This window comes from Myotis lucifugus, unplaced genomic scaffold (genome assembly GCF_000147115.1).
Source record: "Myotis lucifugus unplaced genomic scaffold, Myoluc2.0 scaffold_58, whole genome shotgun sequence".
Lineage (NCBI taxonomy): Eukaryota > Metazoa > Chordata > Mammalia > Chiroptera > Vespertilionidae > Myotis > Myotis lucifugus.
The window spans coordinates 6,294,390-6,300,389 of NW_005871106.1; positions in this window are offsets into that span (position 1 = coordinate 6,294,390).

The window sequence follows — 6,000 nt, forward strand, 5'->3', positions numbered from 1 at the left end:
GGCGTCGGCCTGCAGACTGAAGGGTCCCAGGTTCGATTCTGGTCAAGGGCATGTGCCTTGGTTGCGGGCACATCTCCAGTGGGGGGTGTGCAGGAGGCAGCTGGTTGATGTTTCTCTCTCATTGATGTTTCTGACTCTCTATCCCTCTCCCTTCCTCTCTGTAAAAAATCAGTAAAATATATTTTAAAAAAGGAAAGAAGTAGTTATTTAAATATATATGTAATATATATTTAAATATATAGTTATTTAAATATATATATAATATATATATTTAATATACAAAGTCTGGGGTCATTTTTTCCCATCAATGTAGCAGTGTATAAAGTTGCAAGAGGGTAAAAGTCTCTCACTTACTCTTGCTTAAAGGTATCTCTAAGTAGTTGTTTTTTTCGATATCTGTTCATATGTATTTGCAAGTGTGTTAAATACATTTTTACAGGAATAAAATTTTACTTTATGCCCCTTGCTTTTTTGATTAACATATATTTTGGTATGTTAATAACATATGACCCGCCCCCCCCCCCATTCTTTAATCAGCTCCACTGTAATCTTTGGTAAAGGTATAGCAATTCCTAACCAAGGTGGTTCAGACTGCTTTCAATTTACTTCTATTTCTGACGCTACAATTAAACTCTTATAGATGCATATATACACATGCGCCAGTAGCCATTCAGAGGATGATTTCCTAGCAGAGAGATTACTTAGTAAATAATATTTTTAAAATAACAATTTGCAAGTGTTATGGGGATTGGACCTTGAGACAGCACATGCAGAACTATGCTTGATGTTTCCCCACTAGGTGGCAGGAGAGATCTATAAATTTCTAAGACAACCAAGTATTGTGCATTTCAAAACCTTAATATGTGTGTTGTTTTTTAAATGATGTTGGTATCATTCCCGGTTCAAGTATAACATCCTGATGCCCTGTTTTCTATAAGGTGAGGCTGACATGGCATTTTCCAGTGGCGGTCAGGGCTTGTGATGCTGTTCCAGTAATGTACCTCAGGTAACAAAATCTAAAAAAATCAGTCTGCCCAGCCGGTGTGGCTCACTGGTTGAGCATCAACCTATGAACCAGGAGGTCATGATTCAATTCCAGGTCAGGGCATATGCCCGGGTTGCCGGCTCCATCCCCAGTAGAGGGTGTGCAGGAGGCAGCCTATCATTGATGTTTCTACCTCTCTTTCCCTCTTCCTTCCTCTCTCTCTAAAAATCAATAAAAACATACTTTTTAAAAAATCACAATGTCTGATTAATATCCTTTATATGATAATGAATAAAGAATGCATTATGACATCAACACCAAGGTGCATCAATTCAAGTTTTATGAATGTCAATAGCAGAACATTTGGGATATTCCTAATTACTACTTTACTTGATAGTGATCAAATATTTTTTAAATTGTTGACCACAGAGTACACATTAATCATAACGTTCTGAGATTTTCCTCAATTATATCTTCTTGTTTATCGCAAGACCCCTTAGTCATGAGCCATTTTTTGAGTACGTTACTGTAATACCAGAAGGCATCAGGGGAAAGAAGATTTGCAAGCTGGGAAGGAAATGGTGTCTTAGGTTTCTGATAAAAAACTACATAAGCTATAATGGAGAAAATTAAAGTGCTCAAAAGCAGAAATAAGGTGCAAAATTGAAAATATGTATTGGAGAGACTTCAGAAATTGTGTTTGAAAGAGGAATTAATTATATAGACTTTATACCATAGAAAGCAAAAGGCCACAGATATATACTCTGTTTTAATAATATGCTAGTACATCTCGACTATTTTGAGGCTCAGGATAATTCTGAGTTTAGTTAGAGAACATGTCCTTGGATTCAAATAATCTATGCATAGGATCTCAGAAAATCTAGATGCTAGTGGCACAAGCTCGGAATTGCTGATTTTCTACCATCTCATCCTGCCAGTGTGGCAAGGTAAAGAACCTGTAAATCGAGTCTTTACCATCACTATTTGGGGATCAATTAAACATCAGAGCCCAATTTTTGTTATTGTCCTGGGATTTTGAAGCAATGTCCATGGCAAATGGGAAAGAAACAGATCCAAAAGTTCTTCAAAACTTCTTACCTGCTGGAAGATTGACTTTCTCCCTAAATTAAAAATCTATTCTGATACAGCAATTTTCAAACATATTTATTTTTAGCAGCAGACTCTTGTAAAAATGAAAATTTGACACAGAATCTCAATACATAGAAACGAAATAGATAAGAAATAGAAGTAGGACTAGTTGAAAAGCTTCTTAATTTACCCCAAAGATGACCTCCAAAAGCAATAGGGCTCCCCAGAACCGTCAACTAGATGGTTCTGTCTGTGGTTACACCAGATGGAACCCCACCCAGCCGCTCCCAGGTTCATGACTCCCTAGGAGTCAGTCTTGACTCACTGAACAAGCAATTATCAAGTGCTTCTGTTTGCCAGGCACTGGGATAGATCCTGGGTACACAGCCATGAGGAAGGCTAAATCCCCATCCTTGAAGAGTTTACATAATCTAGAGCAGAACTGCTTTCCAAACTTTAGGGACCTTACTAACTGCGTGGGTGGCTCATTAAAAATGCCTATTTCTGGGTTCTATCCCAGAGATGTTAATTCCAAAAGTAAGACGTGGAGCTTTGGAATCTACCTCTTTAATAAGAATTATTCTAGTGGGAGAGACAGAAACACAAACAAGTACAGTAATTATAAAAAAAATGTGCTGAGAGTAATGATGGAGGTATGTGGGAGCAATTACAGGAGGAGTGAGGAGCACTCCAGGGGGTGAGCAAACAAAGCTTTGGAAGAGGTTCTACACAGAAGAGGCTGATAGGACAAGCAGTAATTGCCCGGGCGTGGCAGTGGCACCATTCTGAGTTGCTAGATAGGAGCATGTTAAAGTCACCCGGAAGGGAGGCGAATTGAGTCAGAGGTCAGTGGGGATGGTAACAATGCTACTAACAATGATAAGGGCTGACATTTACTGTTACTGCCCACAAGTTACTGTACTAAGGACTTCACCATTGTTCTCATTTCATTCTCACAAGTCTGATAGGGCAGGTGCCACTAGAATTCCCATTTCATAGATGATAATACTGACATAAGCAATGTGCAGAAGGGGAGTCAGGTCTGGAACCTGGGTTTGTTTGTCTTCCAACCTACGCCTCCGACTCTAACTGTTAAATCGTATCATCTTTTAAAGGATGTGGAAGAAGGGATGGGTTAAAACAATCTGTAAGAGGTAAATTCCAAAGGACTTGATGACCGACTGGGTATAGGGTAGGGGATTACTCTAGCTTGGGGTGCCTGGGTGATGCCATGTACCTGGAGAGTGAATCCTGGAAGAGGAATTTGCTTAAGGAAGAAGATGCTTTGGCCATGATGAGTTTGAGGTGGGGACCTAGGGACTACTTCATGGGTAACTGGACATATGGGTCTGAAGCTTGGGACAGAAATAAGATAGAGATACAGGTTTGGGAGTTAATAGAAACCAAGAAACTTGGTCAGTTCACCTGAGAGAAGGTTTCGAGTGAGAAAACAGTAGAACACAGGGGAAGAGGAATCTGCAAAGCAGAGAGAGAGAAGGAATATGACAGAGTGGTTGCATGTCATTGAAACCAAGGGGCAGAGTTTCAAGGATAGAATGCTCAGGAGTTTAAGTGTAGTAGAGAAGTCTAGAAGGAGAAGGACTGACAGTACCCATTAGACTAGAAAATGTCATGGTTTACTGATGACCCTAATGAGAGCAGTTTCAGGAGCCCATTACAGCGTGTTGTGGAATAGATAAGGGGTAAAAAAGTGGGAAGAGCCCTAACCGGTTTGGCTCAGTGTACAGAGCGTCGTCCTGCGGACTGAAGGGTCCCAGGCTCGATTCTGGTCAAGGGCACATGCCTGGGTTGCGGGTTCGATCCCCAGTGTGAGGCATGCAGGAGGCAGCCGATCAATGATTCTCTCTCATCATTGATGTTTCTCTCTCTCTCTCTCTCTCTCTCTCTCTCCCCTCCCTTCCTCTCTGAAATTAATAAAAATTTAAAAAATAAAGTGGGAAGAGCAACCGTGGACTCTCCCTTTAATTTTTAGGTGAGAAGTAGGGAGAATATGCACAGTGCTTATAAGGGGATGTAGTAGCTGAAAGATATCTTTCCAATGCTTCACACACACACAGGTTGGCATTTAACACCGTCAACTTCGAGAGTGGCATGCCTAATCCATCCTTTCCCTCAATGCTTCTGAAATGAGAGAAATGACCCTGGTTCTCAAGCCAACAACATGCAGAAGAGGCATTTCAGCCAAAGATAAAGGTTAGGGATGACTTTTGCTCCTGAATTCTCCATTCCTTGGAAATCTTTCCTTAGTTCCCACACCTACTGTGACAAGAACCCATTCAGAGTTGCCTTCCTGTGAGAGATTTAACCAATGGCAGACTCTATCATCCCATCTTTGCCTGATAGCTATTGGAGAAATGACTGTATCCTGTGCTTGGTTTAACCTATGGCCAGTCACCCTTTGACTGGCATCTTACAGTTCTAACAGAAACCATAAAACTGAAACAACAAAGCAGCTGCTGGGTGTCTCTGAGTCAGGCCCATGTGTCACCTGGCCGTGAGCATACTTGTCTGTCGTGGCTGCTCCTCAGAGTGCACGGCACATTGCTGCGTCTGGTAACTGCCCTGGGGTACTTGGGGGATCTGCCCAGCACAGTGTGCGCGGGTTTCCATCTCTCTTAGTAGTCCTATGGAATAAGAACATTGTTCTGTCAAACATTTAATTAAAAAGAATAAATCTTTGCTTATTTAAGTGGTGGGTGATTTCTCCTTTGTTTTCTGCAAAACCCAAGCAAGAAAAAAATCAACCCTCTTGATTCATTTGGGATGAGCATGGGTACAGATTGGTGAAACAGCTCAGGTCTTGGGCTCCTCTAAGGATCCACATACAGGTGCAGAGTCAAGGGGGAGATGTTTTTGTTTTGTTTTTAAGTTGAGAAACTTGACCATAGTCATAATCAAGGGTGGAATGTGGGGTGAAATGACCAGTGGGTGGAGGAAATAGAAACTATAGAAGGGAAGACCCGTGGAGAGGGGACCAAGGAGAAGAGTGGGGTGGTTGCCTGAGACTAGAGGGCGGGAAGGGAGTTTGGTCAGGGTCTAGATCAGGATAACAGCTACTGTGTTTTGGACACTTGCTATGTATCTGATACCATACTAGGCGTTGACAGCCATTTGTGGACAACTCAACCACTCTACAAAGACTGGGTCTTAGAGAAGTTAAGCAACTTGCTCAGGGTCATACAATTAGTACGTGGGTAACCGGAGAGCCTTTGTCCTAGGGAGGCATGAAGACAGTGGGAGAAGTTGGGAGTCAGTGAGGAGGTTGGGGGAGGATGCTAGCCAGGGGCAAGTAAAGTTTCCATCGAGGGCTTGAATGAAACAGGACACCTGTCATTCCCTGTGCGATAATCTGTAAGATTGTGATCTTTCTCCAGTAGCACAGAGAGCTTGGGCTCGGCCCACAGGAGGCAGATTGCAGACTGTCCAGCATAGAGGGGAGAGAACTGAGGGTCAGTTCTCTGTGAACTGCGGCCTACAGTGCGGAGGTTGGGGGGTTGGGGGCAGAAAGGTCTGGAGGAGCTGGTGGATGGGGGAGGCTGGAGATGGCCATGAGGCTGAAGAGCAGGTGTCACATGCATGTGGTGGTCCACACAGGAAGGGCCTGAGGCTGCGCTAAGAGGGCGATGAATAAGGCCCTTCTCAGCGTGGCTCCTAACTTCCTAGCTTCACCTCCTGCCCTTCTTTCTGGGACCCCACAGTCCAGCCTCACAGGTGACTTGCAGCCCCCCAAGAGCACTGTACCTCCTCATGCTTCTGGGCTTCTGCATATTCTGCTCTCTTTCTCTGGAAGATGCTTCCAGAACAAGCATGGAGGCGCAGTTCCCCAGTCGGCCCCCGCGGCGGCGTCCCGCATTCCATATTTTTAGCAGCTGCAGCTCGCGTGGTCACCTGACACCCAAGCCGGC